This window comes from Talpa europaea (assembly GCF_964194135.1).
Source record: "Talpa europaea genome assembly, chromosome: 6".
Taxonomy (NCBI): domain Eukaryota; kingdom Metazoa; phylum Chordata; class Mammalia; order Eulipotyphla; family Talpidae; genus Talpa; species Talpa europaea.
The window spans coordinates 53,339,457-53,359,338 of record NC_140072.1 but is presented as its reverse complement, the minus strand read 5'-3'; positions in this window follow the sequence as shown (position 1 = coordinate 53,359,338).

The window sequence follows — 19,882 nt, the reverse complement described above, 5'->3', positions numbered from 1 at the left end:
CAGTGGGCAAGACAGGCGAGGTCCGCCGCACCATGTGGGATTCTTGCTGGCCGGTTGGGATCGAACCCACACTGCAGAGGCTGGGGACAGCTTCACAGTGCGGTGCTCAACCACCTGCGCCACCAGGGAGGCCCAAGAATAATTATTTTTTATTTTTTTTAAGATTTATTTATTCATGCATACAAGAAGTGGGGTATAGGCCAGATGTGCAAGAAGGTGAGAGGATTCACCAGAGACAGAGCGGGGAACAGAACAGGCAGGTCCACTGAAATACACTGCTGAGGGGAGCAGCGGACGAGACAGGAGAGGTCTGCCACGCTATGTGGGATTTTCACTGGCTGGCCAGGATGGAACCCACGCTGCAGAGGCTGGGGACAGCCTCACAGCGCTGCACTCAACTGCCTGTGCCACCAGGGGAGGCCCCGAATAATAATTTTAGACACTAAGCTAGACGCTCTTTTCTTGTGCACACCTCCAAGTATCTCCTCCACTTGGGCTTTGAAACTAGGTGATCCATGGATGAGTTGTCATGAAAGCCAGCAAATAGTATGTATTATATAACCTCTCCATTGAAAACTACAAAGCAATCTGAGAGAAATTTTACGTGATTTCAGTATATAAGCAGAAGTACATAATGTGTATATTATTTAGAGTTCTTCAGGGAACAGGACTACTAAAATTTATTATAAAAATTGACTCATGTAATTATGGAGGCTTAGAAGTTACATCTCTGCTGGAAAGCCAAAAAAGCCAATGGTATAATTTAGTCCAAAGGCTTGAAAATCAGGGCATTGATGGCATAAGTGTCAGTTTAAGGACAGATGCCCGAAAACCAGGAGTACCATTGTCTGACTACTGAAGAAGATGGAGGTCTCAGCCTCCATGTTCTCTCAGCAAGCAGAGAGAACAAGCAAAATCACCCTTCCTTGCCTTTTTGTTCTATTCAAGTCATCAGTGAATGGGCTGACTCACATCTAAATCTCTTCTGGAGACATTTTGATAGACCCCAAAATAATGTTCTACTAGTGATTTGGGCATTCCTTAGCTCAGTCAAGTTGACACATTAAATTAACTACCACAAGTCACAATCATATCCCTTGTCTACTTGACACCCATCTGCATTTCCTTTAGCCATGTTCAATCTCTAAATAAGGGGAAAAAAACAAGGTTATAACCCCTCCTAACATGATGTAACTCTTCTGTGTACAACCAAACCACACTAATCCCTTCCTCAGAAAAGTGAGATCCTGGAGTGATGTTTACTCTTCCCTGATAGCCCATAAATTTAATCATTTGATGTAAAATTAACTATGCTTAAATACTGATAAAAAGGCATTATATCTTATATGCAATAAGGGATTAATAAAAATAACAAAGATCTTTATTTAGTATATCTATACAAATATAGGCACAGCAAAATAAGGGGGAAATGCTCATTACAATTCTAGGCCTCATTTTTGTAACTTGTATGTGGTATTTATAATCACCTTCTTCTACTACTCATTCTATATTCCTTTTGTCTTCTGCAAGCACCTCAGATGATTGTAATTCTGTACTTGGTGGAGTGAACCAAACATTAATTCCTTGATCCATTACTAATCCTGCCCTGTATTGGGTTGTAGTTTTCCATTGATTTTAATCATTGGGAATGGTAATACTAAGAAACGACCTAACGAGACACCTGTATTCCAGACATACTCCCCCTCCATGTTGGAGTAGTAGTCAATTTCCCCTCGGTAGTCAAGATCAATTGCCCAGTCAACACCATAACTCCCTTCTTTATCATTAATTCAGAGGTATGAGGAACCCATCATTTCCAGGTGGCAGTTTTAATTTCTAGTTCAGAGGCTAAGCATGGGTTTGTTTAGTCACAAGAGCTTTCCCTCACCCAGACTGACCCGGACATCACTGCAGCCGAGTCCTCATCATGCTAGTAGCAATGACCAATACTTAGACTTTGATAGACTAGGGTATCAACCAGCCACCTGGTAGTAATTTAATTGCATTAGACCCTATCATGGATTGGAGAGTGATTTTCCCGCATTGGAACAAGCATTCATTCTTGATATTTATTTTCTTCTGCTTGCCAATCTTGTATGCCAGCTACACCATCTGTGGATTTACTAATCATCCTATTTACCATTGTAAGTTTCCACACAATATTACTTCTAGCAAAGAACCTATTTGACAATGAAGAGAACCCCTGGGGTTTACCAGTTTTACTATTTTCCTGATATCCCCCAAAGAGCTGACCTTAATGTGGTCTATTGAAGACTCAGAGTGTCATAGGGAGACCACACTCCATGAGGGTGGCATGCATTGTGTGTGGTAGTTTTTCTCCCAGAGAAGGAAAAGTGGATATGTAAATAAAGGAGTAGCTCTCACCATAATAGAAAATGAGGCACTTACAAAGCTTTTCTGTTTACTTTCTATATGATTCTGGGCTCCTGAGTTCTCAGTACCCAAGGAAGGAAACCCAGTCTCGTAAATCAATATTTCTTCAAGCTATTCTGAGTCTTCTCTGTCACTAGGCAAAAAGGTCAATAAAAAATGTGGTAGGGTAGGAAGTAATCCTGTTATTAAAAGGATTGACCAAAATTGCATGGAACCCTTGGAAATTCTCTAAAAATTAGCTAATTTTTTTAAAGATTTATTTATGCATACAAGAACTGGGGTACAGGCCAGAGGTGTGGGAGGTGAGAGAACTCACCAGAGACAGAGGAAGGAACAGAACAGGCAGATTGAAATACATTGCTGAGGGGAGCAGCGGGTGAGTGAGGAGAGGTCTGTGTGCCATGTGGGCAGCTCCCCAGCCAGGGATCAAACTTGTGCTGCAGTCTTAACCCCTTGTACCACCAGGGAGGCCCCCAAATTAGCTAATTTTTAAATGTTCAAAGGCTTGAAAGGATACTTCAAAAAAAGAGATACTTGAAAATTGATCTATAAGCAGATGAAAAGATGGTCTACATCTTTAGTCAGGTAATGTAAATTAAAAACCCAATGTGATAACTACAACATACCCACTAAAATGGTTAGAGGTTTTAAAAATATCAATACAAAATGTTAATTAGGATTTGGATTAACAGGAACTCTCATACATTGTTGGTAGGAATGGCATATGGTACAACAATTTTGGAAAATAGTCAGACAGTTTCTTATAAAGTTGAACACACACTTACCATATGACCTAGCAATTCTAATCTTAGGTAATTAGCCAAGATAAGTGGAAACATATGTCCATGCAAAGAATTGTGCATGACCATACAAGAGCCTTTATTCAGAGTAGCCCAAAATGCAAATGTCCATCAGCAGGTGAATGTACAATTTGTCATATTCATAAGAGTAGGTGCTAATTAGCAATAGATATGAACTGTTTGTTGAAACATACATCAATTGACCTCAATTAATGTTGACCCAGAGAAACTAAGCACGAAACAGTGCACACTACAGTGTGGCATTTATATGAAGTTATATCTAGGCAGAACTTATCAATAGAAATCTGATTTCTTTTTTTAATTTTTTTAAAGATTTATTTATTTAGTTATACAAGCACTGGGTACAGTCAGAAGAGCGGGAGGGTGAGAGAATTCACCAGAGCCAGAGCGGAGAGCATAACAGGCAGAAGGACCAAAGCACACTGCTAAGGGAGCAGCGGGCAGCAGGAGAGGTCTGCGCACCATATGGGACCCTCGCCCAGCGGCAGGGTATCGAACCGGTGCTGCAGAGGCTGCGGGCAGCTTCGCAACGCAACCCAGCTCAACCACTGTGCCACCGGGGTCCAGCGGCAGGGTATCGAACCGGTGCTGCAGAGGCTGCGGGCAGCTTCGCAACGCAACCGAGCTCAACCACTGTGCCACCGGGGAGGCCCGAAATCTGATTTCTAAGGATTCCTAATGGAGGGTTTTGGAGTTGACTACAGGAGTCAAAGAGAACTTCCTGGGGTAATGGATATGTTCAGTATTCTGCCTGAGGGTTTTTTTTTTTTTTAAAGATTTATTTATTTATTTATTTATACAAGCACTGGGTACAATTAGAAGTGCAGGAGGGTGAGAGAATTCACCAGAGCCAGAGCGGGGAGCAGAGCAGGCAGAAGGACCAAAGCACACTGCTAAGGGAGCAGCGGGCGGCAGGAGAAGTCTGCGCGCCATGTGGGACCCTCCTCCAGTGACTGGGGAGCAGCCGGGGATCGAACCAGCGCTGCAGAGGCCGCGGGCAGCTTCGCAACCCAGTTCTCAACCGCTGCGCCATCGGGGAGGCCCTGCCTGAGGCTTTTACTAGTCAAACCTCATTGAACTGTTTGCTTAAAATATGTGATAAATAATAAGATGTGCATTTTATTATATATTAGTTGATTTTTTAAATAAAAAACAATTTATACTTTTTAGGAATATGTTAATAGTGGTTTGCACTCATCTAGAGATTATCAAATCTTAAGATATAGATTTTGACAAGCCTAGAGGAGTAATAAGACAAACCAAGATCCTAGAATTGAAACCAAATGCAGTCAGTATATGCATGAACCCCACTGGGGGAAGTGACAAGTGATTTTTTTTAGTGTGTCGAGGAATTATTCACTATGCTAGATGGTAATATTTTAAAGTGCAAGAATGGGAAGAAAAGTACATATTGCTGTTGTGAAGCCAAACAAAATGAAACAGCAGTTATTTTAAAAATCTTTGATCCTTTTGTTGTTCAACATCCAAATCCCTTTCTTATTTTGGGACATTTTCCTAATTTGTAGGTATGGAAATGTTTAAGTTATATGCTGTTTTCCCAGTCTGCTTTTTGGCTAGCACATGGACCTGTGCTTCAGTGGATTGTACTCTGCTCTAGCTTGGAACACGGAGGTGATGATGTGGAGGAAGTACCACAAGAATGCTGGGGCATGGGTAATGATGAATGCAGGAATATATCAAGTTCCCTGGCCAGTAGCGGCAGAGGTGCTAAGGATGGATCCGTGTTCCACAGCAGTGGATTTGGCTGTGCCGTCTCCGACATCTGGCCCTTACTACTTGCTGTGGACTGGCTTGTGTCTCTCAAATTCATATATTGAAGCCTTAATACCCAAATGTGATGGTATTTGGAGAGACACTTTGGGAGATAATTCAGTTTAGGTAAACTCATGAAGATAGGGCTGCCGTGATAGCCTCTTAGAAGAAGACACACCAGAGAGCTAGTTCTCTGCACCCTGTGAGAACACAGGGAGAAGGTGGCCATCTGCAAGCCAGAAACCAAATCAGTGGCACCTTTATCTCAGACTTCCTAGTCTCCGTACCTGTGAGAATAAATGTGTTCACTCACTGAGTCTGTGGTATTTTGCCATGGCAGCCTGAGCAGACAAGACACAAGCTGTGTTTTCCTCACTGAGCCAGTTTTATGCTTTTTGCCTAGTGTTCCCCATTAGGTAATCCTGGGTCTGGTTTTCTCAAAATCCTAGAAATTTGATGACATCAAACATTTATTAAATAAATATTCTTCTTAAATAAACCCATTTGATTTCCATTGTTATTGATAATAAAAGATTTGGAAGGTGCCCCAGAGAAGGTACAGTATAGCCTGAGCTCGGTCTAAAAAAGATTAAATTTAGAAAGAAAATAGGAGGTAAAGGAAAAGGATGCTGGGTGAGAAGAATGGCAAGGATTATGGTGTGGCTGAAACATGAATTTCAAAGATTAAGCTTGGAGGGGTTGGTAGGGGACAGATAATGTAGGATCTTATATGTTATATTAAGGAACTTGAACTTTATCCCATGCTGATGGAATGCCATTAAGTGGTTTTCAGCAGGGGCAAGAGATGGTCTCATTTGCATTTTAAATAGATCTCACTGGCAGCTGTGTGGAGAATGGATTTGACTGGGATATAATTGGAAACAGCTAGAACAGTCGGTAGGTTCTTTAAATAGTCCACAAGAGAGATGATGGGGTCCTCAGCAAAGCAATATTCATCTGGATAGGAATGAGGGGTAAAATCACCAATGTTAGGTGTATGAAGGTGAAAGAGTCGAGGAAATGGAGAAATAGGGAAATAGCAAGTTTCCCCCATTGGCTATTAGAATTGTGAACTGAATTAAAATATATTCTTCATTTAGGAAAAAGATGATAAAGTTGAGGTCATGTTGAGATTGAGGCTTTTACGGTACATTCAGGGGTAAGTGTCCAATAATTGTCTGGATGGATGCATCTGATGCAGGAGAGATGCCGGGGTTTGATCTAATGACCTAAGAATAGGGAGTTACTCAAGGTATTCAACCCATAATGGTTGATTAACTCACAAGGAGAAGGATATGGGGAACAGGGCCACCACCCAGACCATGCAAGTTGTGCATTGTAACCATAACAGGTAGGGCTGGCAGTTAAAAGAGAAAGTGGAGGCTGAGGACAAAAATGCCGAGTCCACATTTGAAAGATAGACATATTGGAATACTCAAAAGAGTCACTGAAGGAATGGTCATTGAAGGAACACTCAAAAGAGACATGAGGGTAGTAAAAAAATGGAAATGTCTTGAACCATGGCCTGGAGAAATGTTTCTGTTATTTGCATTTGACAGCAAATAATAGTAAAAATCTACTCAGTGGCTTAAATAGAAAGGGTTTATTGATGTCATGCAACAAGAAGGCTAGGGGAAGACAGTGCCAAGCTGGCATAGCTTCCCTTTGACCTCTTTATTATGGAGCTTTTATGGTCATAATATAGTTGTGACATTTTCAAGCATCGCATCTTCATTCTAATTAGGGAAAGGAAGGAAATTGGAAAGTACATGCCAGCTACGGTAGACTGATTGCAAAAATGTCCCCAATTTTTTATTCCTCTGAATCCATACCTTGTGATATGACTTCTTTGCATTTACTCCCACTAGGGGATGAAGTCTGCTTCCCCAACTCTTGAATCTAATCTGACTTTGTCACTTGCTTTACAGAACAGAATGCAAATGGAACTGGTGATGTCCCAGTTTCCTATCTAAGGCCCAGGAGGTCTGTGTGCTTCCATACACTTTCTTGGTCCTCTGCCAGTGCCACATATAAGCCCAGGTTAGGGAGATGAGACTGCTTGTCTCATGCCAAGTTCCCGAAGCAGGGCCATCTAGTTGACCCTAAGGCAGCTACACCGAAGGAGCCCAACCATGAGCTAAGTACCGCTTAGCTGAGTCCAGTCTAAATTGCTGACCTATAGAATCTTAAGATACTGAAATGTTTTAACTCAGTAAGTTGCAAAATTTTGGAAGCTAGAAAGGTAATAGTATAAAACACTAAGTTGAATCTCAAGCTAGAATGAGGGCATAAATTTGATATTAGTAAGGAAAATATTCATTACTGTAAGAATAACTGCATTTCCATATGGTCTTACAAAGCAGCAACTCAGTGGTTTATTGGGCCATAGATAGAAAGGTATCCACAAGCGGGTGAGGCTTTGTTATGCTTTGTTATTAAGATCTGTGCTGAAGGATTAACATCAATCACAACACGGTGTAGCTAAAGGCAAGAGAAATTGCTTTAAGTTCAACGAAAGAAATTTCTACCCAGAGAGAGGCTATGTGACTGTCATTAAGACATCAACTATCAGTTTGTTAGGAGCTTCCTGCTGTCACATTTGCTAGTACAGTTCTACTGTACTATACAGCTAACGAGCTTCCACTCCTTATGAGTCTCTCTTCTCTATCTCTCTCATTTGAAACAGTCTCGTTCTCTTTTCTCCAGGCGAGGGCGTGCTCTCCACTCTTCTCATCTGGGTCATGAGACTTTCTCTTGAGTACAAGCTCTTAACAACCTCTATCTACCAAACCAGCTTTCCTTTTCCTTCCTTTAAACCTCCCTTTGTCTTGACGCAAGTGGCTTTTTTTTTTTTTCCTCCGTCTACTCTGCCCTGAGTTTTCCAAATGTTATTGCTAACATATAGTGTAATTTTAGAGGATTATTATTAAAATAAATGTAATAAATTATATAAACAAGCATAAAACTATGAGAATTCCTCCCACCCATGGAGATTTCTTTTCAAGGGTTTTAACACCATCTTATGGCAGAATAATTGGAATTCTTCATGTAGATTTTCTTTTCATGTTTTCAGTTCTTCTAGATAATTGTTTTAGACTATCCCTGTTAATTAGCACATCTCTCTTATAGTCTTTTGGCTCCTTTCATAATTTATGTCATATTTCATCTTCTAGAAAATTAAGTACATTGGGATCTGCAGGAGGAGATCAACTTTACCCCAGAAAAGCTAGAGTATATATCTGAGATTTTGTGTCAAGATGAAATACTCTGGGATAAATTTAAGATCTTTCTTTACCCATTCCTGTGGACACTTGTCTTTACCCTAGCAATGTATTTACGAAGTTACTAAGTCATGATAGCCAGCTTTGCTCTGTCTTTTTGCGCTCTCATGGGATCCTCATGGCATCCACATTGCAGGAGAATGCCCAGTGTTGCTAAGGTTACTGACACTTCAACAGCTCATTCCTGTTGTATTCCCTGAGCCTTTATCACCCTTTCCCACCGACTTGAGGTTTCTGCTCTAAGTCTGGCATTATCTTTATTCCTTCAAGTCTTCACAAAACACATGCGTTTTCACTCTTACTATTTGGAATGTCCGCCTGAATTCAACAATAGCTGGGAACCTGTAAAACAGGATCCACCTTTTTGAATTCCCAGCATCTTCCGAAAGGATCTACAGGCAGAGTTAGCCAGACCTACAAAATCTCCCTGCCTCTCAACCATTCATTTCAGTGCCTTTCCTAGTACAGAAAAGAGTCTTTCATATTTTAAGAGTGAAATTCGAATAAATGTGCATACCATTTAGATTGCTACTTTTCTTCTGTTTTTCCATCTAACATTTCATTACACCTGCCTTTTCATCATAAAGAAAGATTAATATTTTGGGAATCACAGGAGAGTAGTTATTTGGTTCATTTCGCTGATGGAAACATGTTTTCGGTATATTTGGACTCTTTGTTCCTTATCTCTGCCTCCAGAAAAGTCCTCCCCACTGACAATAAGTACTTTGCACCACACTGCATCGCTTCCACACACCTGCCTTTCTTTCTTTCATTACATTAATAAGAAAGCTGAAACTTCTAGCTACATTTAAATGTACATAAGAAAATTTCTATTCAGATGAACATTCTATATATTCATAACAAAAACAATGGGAAGTGGATGAGAAGAATGTTTTGAAGTTTGTGAAGGTTTTTTGGTTCTCTTAAAGCCTAGACTAGGTACAAATTTATATGCCTCACTGAACTTTCTAAAATTACATAAGTATTTTATTTATCAAAGAGACCCACTCCTTTAGCCATGGTATTATATCCAAAAATAAACTAATGACATGAATTTTTCAGGTTTTCCTGATGTTAATGGAAAATGCCGGTTGATAAGGCATGACTGATGATATGCTCCTATGAAATAAAATGACCAAAATACAGCTAGCTGTAAAAATGTGTTTGATGTTTGATTTGTTTTAAGCTTTAAAATACTTATTACTCTCAGAAAAAGTTTCAATTTTAATATATCTATAGCACAGTAAGCAAAATATACCAAACCAATAAAATATGCAGTGAAACTAAATTGAAGTCTAGCAACATACAGTGGGCTTTGGGTCTGTCATAACCCTACAAGTGGTTTCAGGGCTCTATAAATGTCAAAATGTAACGCCTGTTATTTGGGAGATTTTAGGAGAGCAGGGAGAAGAGGATTAGCTGTAGAACTATATGCAAATATAGTTCTTAAGGGACTAAGGTTTAAAACTTAACACGAGAGCAACAATAAGCTCACTCAAACATTTTGAGTGGATCTTTACAAGACAAGGGAGGCCTCATAGCAAAAAGGATGCTTTCATGGTGTCATTTTTTAGCATAGAGAAAAAATATAGGTCATTTAAGGATTTTCTCCAACGTTTGACTATCATTGACTTTCAGTTAAATCTTAAGAAGGTGGAGTTCACCAAGATGGCACATAGGCTACTGAGTTCTCCTTCCATGGATGAGTATATGCACCACCGCACATGGAGAAATTCCCTCTGAAAGAGATCCAGAGAGTAACTGAGTGACTCCTACACATCAGATGGAAACAAGAATACCCACATTGAAACGGTCTTTGTTTCTCTTTAATTGTCTGTCTGGATAATCACCGTCAGGGGTGTGTTGAGGTCTTTAAGAATAATTGTATTTTTTTGTCAGTGTTATTTTAGGTCTGTTAGTAGTTGCTTTATATAACTTGGGTGTCCCTGTGTGTGTTAGGTACATAAATACTAATAAAGTTATATCTTCTTCCCTTTTTCAGATTTATTTATTTATTTTTTTGTATAATCGCTGGGTACAGTCAGAAGCGCCGCAGTGTGAGAGAATTCACCACAGCCAGAGCAGGAAACAGAACAGGCAGACTGATGAAATACACTGCTGAGGGGTGCAGCAGGCGCAGCAGGAGAGGTCTGTGTGCCACGTGGGACCCTTGTCGGTGGCCGGGGATCGAACCGGCACTGCAGAGGTTGCAGGCAGCTTCACAGCCCAGCGCTCCACCGTTGCGCCACGAGGGGAGGCCCTAAAGTTTTATCTTCTTGATGAAGATATAGTGATCTTTACATAGTGTCTCTTGACCTTTATATAATCCATTTTTGTCCTTGATTATCTCTTTTAGCTGAAAGTCTAGTTAATATGATATGAGAATAGCAGTTGCTGCTTTTCTTCACTTCAGCCTTTCACTTTTAGTTTGTTTTTGTTTTTTGGTTTTAAATGGTTCTCTTATACACAAAAGTATAAGATGGCTGAAACTTTCTAACCTACTTTGTCATCCTGTGCCTTTTAATTAATGAGTTCAGGCCATTCACATTTAGGGTAATTATTTATATAAACTGTTTATTACCAGTTATTTTGTCTTTTGATTTTTTAGTGTTTGATTTTTCTCTTCTTTTTCATGTTTCTCTCTGCTTTTTCTGGATGACTATTTCTTTGTTTGATTCTATCAATTCCTTTGTTTCAGGCTCTATTCTGAATTTTCTTTTTTATGGTTACCATGGGGATTTTTTCCTAAATTACTTTATCTTAGTGCGTCCTTTATGAAGCTGGTGTCTACTCTCCAACATTTATATCAGTTCTCTTCATTTCTTCCTTTAGTGTTCTATTGTTGACTCATGATGTTCTTGCTCATGCTTCTGATTTTGTATTCCTATTGTTTTTTGTTGTTGTTGATCAGGAATTTTTTGATTCATTTTTTCTTGTAGAATTCCTTTCAACATTTCTCGTAAGGCAGGTCAGGTGGTAATAAACTCTACTAGCTTCTGCTTGTCTAGGAAAGCCTTTTTTTCACCTTCATACTCAAATAATTCTGCAGGATAGAAGATTACTGGCTGGCAGTTCTTGTCTTTTAGGATTGTGAACTCTTCTTTCCACTCTCTTCTTACCTGGAGTGTCTGAAGCAAAATCCAAGAAAAATTTAATTTGGGTACCTATATAAATTATCTTCATTCCCCTTCCTGTAATATTTTTTCTTTATGTAGACTGTTTCACATTTGGATACTTAGGTGTTCTGTTTGTTTCCTGGACATCCATATTTAATTCATTCCTTAAGTTTGAGAAATTCTCAGTTATTTCTTTTAATAGGGTCTCTGCTTCCTTCTCTCTCTCTTCTTCTTCTAGAATACCCATTCTCCTTATGTTTCCTCTTCTAAGTGAATCTGATATTTCTCACAGTTTCCTCATTTTTCCTCTCTCTTTTTCTTTTTCTTTTTTTCCTGGTGGCACAAGGGGTTAAGCACAGCACTGTGAAGCTATCTGCAGCCTTTCTCTTTTTCTAATTGGGTGATTTGTTCATTTCTGAATTTTCTTCTATTTCTGAATTTTTTTCTTCTGCCAATTTAATTCTTTTTAATGTGCTTTCTATATTTGTCTTCATTTCATTCAGTGTCTTTTTGTGTACTTTTAATACTTCAGTCCCTTTTTTTTTAACTATTTATTTATACAAGCACTGGGTACAGTCAGAAGCATGGGAGGGTGAGAGAATTCACCAGAGCCAGAGTGGGGAACAGAACAGGCAGACTGATGAAACACACTGCTGAGGGGAGCAGCGGGAGAGACAGGAGAGGTCTGTCGCGCCATGTGGGACCCTCACCGGCAGCCAGGGATCAAACCAGCACTGCAGAGGCTGTGGGCAGCTTCGCAACTCAGCGCTCAACCTGTGCGCCACTGGGGAGGCCCCTATTTCAGTCTCTTTGATAAAGAACTTTCTTTTTTTCTTGACTTTCCTTTCTAGTATTTTGTACCTGCCTGGATGCCTTTAACTGACCTTCCATTAGCTCATTTAGCATTTTTAATGTTGTTGTTTTGAATTCCTTGTGTGAAGTAAGATATATATATATATAGGATAGCAGTAGAAGCCAGCATTTGAAAACAAGGAAGATATATAAATAATCTAACCTTACACATTAAAGAACTAGAAAAAGAAGAAGAAATCAAAGGCCTGTAGAAGGAAGGAAATAAAAATAAGAATGGAAATAGATGAGATGGAAGTCAGAAAGATAGTTCAAAAGATCAGTGAAACCAAAAGCTGGTTCTTTGAAAAAATAAACAAAATGGGCAAACCTCTAGCTAGACTCACTAAGAAAAAAACAGAGAAAAATTTAATAAATAAAATCAGAAAAGAAAGAGAAGTTACAACAGATACCTCAGAAATAGAGAGGATCATGAGATATTACTATGACTATCTCTGTGCCCACAAATTGGAAAATATGGAAGAAGTATAAAAATTCTTAGAGGCATACACTCTTTAGCGATGGAATCAGGGAGAAATAGAAAAACTGAACAAAGCAAATTGCAGGCAAGGAGATTGAAACAGTAATAAAAGATCTCCCCCAAAGCAGAGAGTCCAGGACCAGGTGTTTTCACCAGTGAGTTCTACTAAACCTTTAAAGACAAATTAATGTCTATCCTTCTTAAACTCTTCAAAAATATTAAGAAAGGGGGAATGTTTCCAATCACTTATGATATCAACATTACTGATACCAAAAGCAAACAAGGAAATCATGCACAAAAGAAAATTACAGACTAATATCCTTAATAAGCACAGATGCAAAAATCCTCAACAAACTCTTAGCTAACCAATTCAACAATACATTAGAAGGATCATAAATCATGACCAAGTGGAATGTATTCCAGGGATGCAGGATGTTTTAACATGGAAATCAATTTAATTGATCACATCAACAAAAGCCTAGATAAAATTATATGATCATATCAGTAGATGTCAAGGCACTTGACAAGATTCAGCATATAATTGTGATAAAAATCTTAGCAAAATGGGATGAATGGAAAATACCTCAATATAATAAGGGCCATATATGACAAACCAACAGCTAACATCATACTCACTGGGTGAAAACATTTTCCTCTAATAGTAGAAATAAAGCTGACTTGAGGTTGAAAAGGAACTGATCTCATCAGGGAACCACATATTCCTTGAATTTTTCAAAACAAAAAATCTGTTTATCTTTAAAATTTCATATCATCAACTTTGAGTAATTTATGCAATCATTATATTCTATATCCTTAATGAAATTTCACAACCCCTCATCTAAGAGAAACAAGCCTTGGAATAATTTTACTCTGAAGTCCCTAAATAGCATAAAATTCAATTCACAGAATCACATTATTATGGGGAGAATTGATAATTTTTTCAACAAATGAGTTTAACAAAAAGATTTAATTTAATCTTCAAGTTTATAAGAGTAATTCTGGCCTGTTTCTTTCAACTATTATCATACTTATTTCAGGTTAAGTGCATGAATAATATCATTGATGTTGTTTCTAATGATTGATCTGTGTAATAAAAAAAAAACTCCTGTATACGCCATTCCTTGGAAGAAATTAAAGAACTTTACCAGCATTAGTCAAAGTCCCACAATTTGTACCATGAAATGCTCAGAGCAGTCATCTCTGGATCCCCATGAGACGCACAATGTGTATGAAACCTCAGCTTTCTACAATAAACAAAGGTATGGAACTAGCAGGATTTCTCATTAGGATTTGCTCATCTCTCTTTTTCCTTCCAGTAGTCTTCCCATCTCCCAAGGCTTGACTATACTAGCTTCTCTATTTCATCTCTTTCTTGAGTTTTCCTCCTCTGCCTTCTACCTTCCTTCACACCCCATTCTCCAACACTACTTACCTGTGCTGCTTATTGTCCCTTGCTATGTGCTATTGCATGGCTGTTTACAGGAAGGACCAATTTCCTCCCCCAACAGAATTACTAAGGAGACTATCCATCATCCCAAGATCAGCATTTTTGAAGAAGACTCTTTTCTTTGACCAGAGGAAAAAAGCATCAGAATTGTCTATCTCTTGTTTGGGACTCTTCTTTGTGAGTCTGTGGTTTAACTAGTGCAAAATGCACTTACATTTTTTGTCAGGTCTACTTCTTGTTTATGAAACTGAACAAATACACACGGCCCCCAGGGAAATCACAAAGTATGAGGTTATAGATAACTCAGTGACATCTTCTATCATTGACTTCTAGACATCACAGCCTTTGGCTGTAGAAGTGGCTATAATTCGCCATCTCTTTCTCTTAATCTCTCCTTTTCCCTCCCTCTTTTCTTCCTTTCTCTTTCTCTCTCTCTCTCTCTCCCTCCCTCTCTCTCTCTCTTATCAAATATTCTTTGAGCCAAAATAAGAAAGCAAACCCAGGTCTTAAGTATTAGGAAGACAGACCTATTCAACTTATTTCCCTTGAATAACTGTCTGGCTTTACTATGAGCAATCATTTCTCCTCCCGACAGTTATAAAGTGTGTTGACATTTTGGGATGGAATTGAATTACTCTTTTCTTTCGTAGAGATTTCTTGCTCATGGGGATGCTTAAAACTGGCCAGTAGCTTAGCAATCTCCAACTCACTTTTACTATAGCAAAAATTTATAATCTCATTTTTTTAAATAAAGTTTTCAGAAAGCAATCTTCTTGTTTTTCATTCATCATGGAATCAAAAGCTATGAGATATACAAGGGATTCTCAAAAAGACCTAATCACCCTCATATGTTACAGCTAGGAAAAAGAGATTCAGAAAAATTAAGTGATTCTCTTGAGCTAATATAGCCAGATATAGATCCTCATGAGAACACATAAATTTGTCCAGAGGTGAGGTTAATGACAGCTGCATGAAAACAGACTACCTTTCTTCTTGGTAAGTAATTTTAGCAGAAACTGGCTACATTTTAATAGCTCTCCAACCATCACTGAAAGTCCTTGACATTTGGTTTCTCCTTTACCCTCACCTTTAAAACATCTCTATGCCCCTATAAAATCTCTTATTTAAATCTTTTTATGGGGACATTGGAACATTAAGAATTGACTTTTAGATTGTGAAGCGCCCTCTATGGCCCCATTCATTTCCTCAAGTAACGAAAATGTCTAGAGAACTGTACATGCTGGGAGTTGCACCAGGATGCACCAGATCTGATGAAATAATCACCACTGCTCTTAACAGTGCTGCAGGCTATTTTTGAGAGAAGCAGCCCCTGTGGGGCATTCATAGTCCTGGAACTGTGTCATTAGGGCACAGTGTCATTTGGCGCACATTGTCTTACCTGGTCCATAACAACGGCGGGTCAAGATCACTGAGCCACATTCAAGATGGAAAGAGGAACACTGAGGGAATTCTTAGCTCATGTCAGAAGCTAGTCATGCCCTCTACTGATCCATTTTTTTTTAATTTAAATATTTTATTTTATATAAATCTTACATCTTTTTTCATCTTTGCACAGCGATTGCATTTTCATTTTGGTTATATTCCCCATACAGTTGCACCCCCCCTCCTTATTTTGGCTCTAGTCCTTCATTTCCACACCCCTTGCCCCCACCCCAGTGTGTCTCTGGTTTATAGTTGCTTGTTGATTTTATTTTTACTTTGTATTGATTAGTCTTTTTCCTGGTCTCTTATTTAAGTTTTCTAAATTCCTGCTATGAGTGAGACCATCCGGTATTTTTCTTTTTCTTTCTGACTTATTTCACTGAGCATGATCCCTTTGAGCTCCATCCATGCTGCTGCAAACTGCATGTGTTTATCTTTTTTGATTGCTGAGTAATATTCCTTTTTTTAAATGTAGGGAGTAATTCCCAAAGACTGAGCTACTGAAGTGCTCATTTCCTTCATTCCAGGAGGAGAGGAAGAGGCAGAGACAAGATTTAAGGACTTTGCCACACACAAGCAAGTAGGATTTCACTGACCCCCCATTGATGTCCCCAAGGGCATGGCCATAACCTTAGGAACTACAGCTTCCCCTCAAGAGTGCTTAGGATTAACAGGAAAAAGAACCCAAAAAAAGTGAGAATGTTGGCTTTATACAGATTTCACTTGCCCATCTCCCTCTTCACCCCTTCCTGAGGATGAGTACTAAATAAAGTTTTATTTGGGGGCCTTTCGTTGTAAGTCTAATTGGGAGGATTTCTAGGAAGTTAAAACATTGCAGAATTTCTAGTCACCTGAATGAAAGTATTTCCTTGTTTCGATCCTCACACTGTATAGTGTTTATTGTTTTCTTACTGTTTAGAATTCTAGTTATTTTCTTTCAACACCATTTGAGATATCATTCTATTCTCTGCCTTGGCAGCTCACCAATACCTTCAAATGAGTATTTTTTATATCTCATGTGGCTTTTCTCATTTTCTTGGCAGGAGAATTGGTCTGTAGCAAGCTTTCATCATAGCAGCAAGTCCTGGAGCCTCCAGTCTTTATTATTGGAAATTTATATACTTTAATATCTAGTATTGTGGATTCCCTGTACAGGATTAGTTTTGAAATTTTGTAAGCTCTTGTTGTTTATTTACCCACAGGAACTTTAGCATCTCAGTATCACGTACCACCCTCCATGCTGCTCATTTCACTAGATGTATAAATTTATACGGAGACAGCTTTTATGGTGTCAAGTGTTCTTTATCTGGAAGCCTGATATCTCTCTTTTAAATCATCTGTTTTTGTTTCTTTTTTTCTTCCAGTAGATCCTGGGTTTTTTCTTATTACCTCTGATCCTATATATCCTGATTGCTGTTTTTCAGTGGGTTCTGTTTATAGGGCTATGTTCCTCATGTTGTTAGGCACAAAGTCTTGCATTTTGAGCTGACCATCTCACTAAACTTTTATTAGCTTATGTCCTTTGGTTGTCTGGGCAAATATCACGTGGAAATTTTAATGTCCTTAGGTCATTTCCAACTTACCTAACTTCAAGCTTTTTCATGGCTGGTTTTCACTAAAACTTCCAAGAAAGGGTTAAACAGCACTGGTCACAGTAACTATCCCTCTTCCCTGCTTGTCTTTAATGAGACACTTTCAGTAGTTCACAGTAGTGTGGGCATGTTTCTTATCTTTAAAAAACCAGACTAGCTATCATCCTATTTCTAAAAAGAGTTCTGTCAGGAAATAATGTTAAATTCTATAGATGCCTATTTATCCTCTGTTTAATAAAAGATTTTCTTTTAGGACCTGTGTTTGTTTTTCCCCACTGTTATTGAGATACGATTGTCATATAACACTGTAAGTTTAAGGTGTATAAAGGTGATGATTTGACACATGTATATATCATAAAATGATAAAAATCATAACGTTAGTTAACATCTCCATTATCTCACATCAAACTGCTAGGAATCTGAGGCTTTTCCAGACCTTTTATGGATATGCCTCTTCCCATTTCTTGCTCACTCTGTAACAGAACGCTTAAGCTTGTATTCTCTCTCCCAAGTCTACAGAACACTGGGCTGTTTTCTGATAGTCTCCCTTTTGCTTCCCAAAGGGTGATGATACATGTTTAAATTCATTGTTTCTCCCAGGCCTATGCACATAGCTAGTATAATCAACTTCCTTTTGATAACTCATTCCAAGCCTCGGCTGCTCTTCTCCCAGTCACTTACTATGCTCCTCCCAGTCACGCAGCTTACAACTCAGTACTCTGGATAGAGGTGGTGGGTAGAGAAATAGACCTCTTTTGCAGCATCACATAGAACTAGGGAACTGTGCACTCACTCACGCACTCTCACTTTCTCTGGAGGGAAATCTAAGAAATCCAAGAAAATTTCTCTTGGACCTGAGCTTGGGAGTGGGGTGGTAGGAGTAAAATCAGACTATTATATTCCTCTCAGCCTCTCCAATGCATCCAATCTTGGATTTTTTGCTACGCTAGAAATCTCCACTGGACTCTGGACTTCCACAAAGACCCTCTTATCTGTGAGTGATTGTCTAACTTAGCATTCTCTAGGGACCCATAGAGACCCCTGGTTCACGTGCCACTCTAGAGTCCAGAGTCAGGACTTCTTGCCAATTACCAGCACATATGTGGGTGAGACTCATCATGGGTGCTTTGCTGTCTGGTGCTGGTGACAGAGCCAAAGCTAAACAGGGCTGTAGCTAAATTCTCAGGTTATAGAGCTTTCAGGTCTATAGCAAGGACCATGGTTGACAAATCAGTTATCTGGGTATGTGCCTGACTTCTCAAAATATTTCTCCTTTTCATAGATCCTGCTTTGGTTTCAGTCTCCTACCTGGATTCCACAGCTTCCACAAAGGCACTTTTTGTCCAGTTGTTGAGCAGAGTTATGAACAAGAAATGTCTTATTTTGCTGACATCATTCCTCTAAGATTTATCTAGTATGGGCAAAATGCACTTATAGATTTCTTCATATTAAGGTATTGTTGCATTCCTGAGATAAGATTAACTTGCTATGATTTATTATTCCTATGTTATATTTCCCAATTTGGTTTATCACAGTTTATCAAGGATTTTTGCTTTTATATTTACTGAGGGACTAGATCTAGTGGCATATATATATATATATATATATATATATATAAAGAGAGGGAGAGCGAGAGAGAGATGGCACATACTGAATTTTGAATCATCAAGTTTCCCTTTCAATCCTTTCTTTCTTGCCTTAACTCTGGAGACTAGAAAGTCAAACCAGTTTATTTCCCAAACTCCTATGCAACTATGAAGGGACATATGACTTGATTGTGATTTTTGACACATAAGCAGAATTCTGAAAATCCCTTCGATTTTCTGTATTATAAATTCCCTCTTCTTCCACATTTCTTGTACTGTCCCATCTGGGAAGACTCCTGCCAGAATGCAGATATGTAGTCTGGATCTGGTGGCCACCTTATGATCTTAAATGAAAGATCAACAGAATCTTATAGCCCTTATACCTGACATTCTTGAGTTGCTAAACCAATTCTAGAAACTATTTCAGGATGTCCTAGTTTGTGATAGCAAATAAACCTCTAATTTATTTAAGTCACTGTATAATGGTGTTTTTTGTTATATTTAGCTGAATGGGATATGAGCTAATACTCAAAATTTGCTAGATTTTGGAAATAAATTTTGTCTTTGAAAAATATCAGACACCATCCATTGTTTTAATAGGGTGAAACAGTTTTATAAAGATATGGAAATGTTTGAAAGTCCTGATTCATAACTCCAACATGCTGGCTTCCTTTTCTGAAAGTAATTTTTAACAGAATTTTAACTTAAGCACCTAGAATACAGGGATTTATTTTATTTATTGATTTATTCCAAGTGCCTAAAATAATTCCTTCCACATAATAATTGATTAATAATATTCGTGGAGTGGGTTTCTTGGTAGAAGTTCCTTCTTTTGGAGTCAATTAGTGATTTTTACTCTTCGAAAATATCATCAGTTTTATTATAATTTGAAATGTATTAAGATTGAATTGTTTATAGTGGTATCTGCTCTTGAGAATCCTCCCCTGCATCTATCTCCTTTCTTATGCCAAGGTCTAATTACTGACTTTAACTGTTTGATTAAGTTAGCCAGAGACCTTTTTTCATTTTATTAGTGTTGCTATTTTCCCAGAGGATGAGACCTTAGATATATTTAACTATGTTTTCTTTTTCTGATTTC